Raw genomic sequence first — 2567 nt, 5'->3', positions numbered from 1 at the left:
GTTCTCCTTATTTTACAAGCACCTTGCGAGTCTCTGGTCTGTGGAAACACGTACAGTAGCAATGCTAGCCTTACATGGGCAGCCAAATGTAACTGGGATCATTTTTTTATTTGACTTTCTGCCTCGTCTTCTAATCTGCTGTCCAGTTTCTGAACTTTGGCAAAGGACGTCCTCTATTCTTAGGATAATAATACCTACGACCGAAATACACGAGCCTCCCAAAGGAAACTGGCCTCACCAAAAATTGTTGAGAAAATGTGCCAAACTACTTTTACGATGTCCAAAAAAACAGAGAAAGAAAATATGACTTTGCAGTTTTTTAGACTGGCTGCAATTAGAAATCCACAGAGGTGATTCGGGCTTTTTCACCATTGTGGAAGATTATACAGTAGGAGCATCTTATGCATGCCTGCCTGCCTGACACAAATGTGTCACATCAACACACAACCCTGTTTGGACTTTTGGATTGTGATGCGGCAAATGCGTGAGCGCTCGTAGCCATAACAGTCTCATCCCTTCTGGAAAAGATGCCTCACGTCCGACCGAGGTGATCGCTATAGAATTTAGAATTCCCTTTTCCAAATGGGTCACAGTTGCTAAGTGGTAAAATGAAATTGGAGGTGGAGTCGATTATTTGCTCTTCTTATCTGATGGTCCATTTGGTTATTTTGGTTTCACTGGCGCTATTCAGCGTATTGGGCAGGTTACAGCAACTAATTACCGCCAATTTGTCTGGGAACGCTGGCCAATTCTCCAAAACACACACACACACACACAGGTTGTCAGTAGTCTTGCCTGCAATATGTTCAAGCAATAATCAAGCTCTTTGACTTCTGTCAACAAGTGAGCATTGCTGGAAATGAATCTTTATGCTTGTTCCCATTTCCTTTCCAATTTTGTCAATGGTTGACTTGGGAATGAGAGCGAAGATGCATTTAACAGAGGCGTCATGTGGAAAGCAGAGTCGTTGTTTTTTTTCGTCATTGTAACCCGGCAAAAAAGAGAAAGAAAGACATTTTTTTAACTAGGCGGTTATTTAATTTAAATTAAAAACATGGTTTTTTTTGGGGGGGGGGGGAAAACCCCAAAACTTTAAGAGTTGTTCTTACCTGCCCTGTAAAGTGCGACGACCCCTTGCCCCCCGGCCCTTCCCGCCCGTATCAGCAGGCCTGCAGCATCTTGATCGGAATTACGCTAAAGTGGCGTCAAATTGTGTCGAAATATTCCCGGGTGAAAATCCAGTGTGCAGTTCAAAATGTGAGATGGCTTGAAAGAACCTTGCGGAGGGAGGAAGGGAGGGAAGGAGGGAACAGAACAGTGGTGGGAAGGAGGGGTGTTGGCTTTCGTGCTACTGCTTTAAAAACGAGGTGGCCTATGCTTCGCTCATACATAAAAAGCAAGGCCAATTATAGATGCAACTTTCAGGATATTTTGGTCCCCCCCACCCCTCTTACGTTTTTTTTTCCTCCCCCCTCTCCCTTCCTTTCAAGCCTCTCTTACTTTTTGAGCATCCCGCCGCCACCACAAGAGTCCACATTGGCACGGTGGCGACGCCCGTTTGGGGCTGCTCCCGCTGGGCTGGGCCGGGGTGGGCCGGGGTGGGCCGGGGCAGGGGCCGCACGCTTCTGGAGCAGGCCTGTGTTTAAGTTGGCCCAATGATTACAGAACAGCATTACTTGCGACGTGCCGTTAGATGGAGAAACTTCTCTGATCCTATTACGCTAATTTAGTGCGGCTCTGACGGGTTTACGTGGATTGGACCGCAACATCTGTCGGGTTTTTTTTTTCCTTCAAGCATCATTACATTTACTTCATTGGGATTTTTCTTCTTCTGGGCTGATGGGCGCATTTCAACAAACTATTTGGAGATTTACAGTGAAATTGTGAAATACCTTTTTTTTTTTTTATCTAGAATTTTTTTGCCATAACAAAGCGCTTTACAGAAATCCATCATGTAAATGTGAATTTGCATATCAACGTTGATTTCGTTTTTATATGAAAGCTCGGACTTTTTACTAGTTCTGAACTTAAAACAGATCAAATTGAAGTTAGCCCATTTGAGTTATCAGCGACTTATTTCACATGCATATGCATTTTATTTTACTGACTGTCTTTGTTAGAAGAGGATTTCCCACTCACATAGAGCCAATTGCGAGTCTTTAATTAACACAACATGCCCGCTTCTCGAATGTGGGAGGAAGCAGGGGAGTGAACCTCGAAACTGAAAATGATTTAACCCCTTTCAAGTGCTAACCATCCTGAACGTTTGCAGGTCAAAGCCAAAAAGCCAAGCAAATCTTGAGTGTGTCCACATATCTGTTCGATGTTTTTTTTTTTTTTTAAATCATCCACCGCAATCTTAGGAAATAAATCGCCAGCGCTGCAAAGCGTCAACATTTGAATGTGACAGACAAGAAATAACAGAGCCATTCCATCCAGGCCTATTTGTATAGATGGATGCACGCCAGACGCCATCCAATATAGCAATATTGCCTATCTCGGTTTTTGTTTCGTTATGCCATAGCTCTGTCTAATAGGGATAAATAGCTCTGGCGCCACCTTGTGGC

Source organism: Syngnathus typhle, linkage group LG20 (genome assembly GCF_033458585.1).
Source record: "Syngnathus typhle isolate RoL2023-S1 ecotype Sweden linkage group LG20, RoL_Styp_1.0, whole genome shotgun sequence".
NCBI lineage: Eukaryota > Metazoa > Chordata > Actinopteri > Syngnathiformes > Syngnathidae > Syngnathus > Syngnathus typhle.
Note: the sequence above shows the minus strand (reverse complement) of the source record.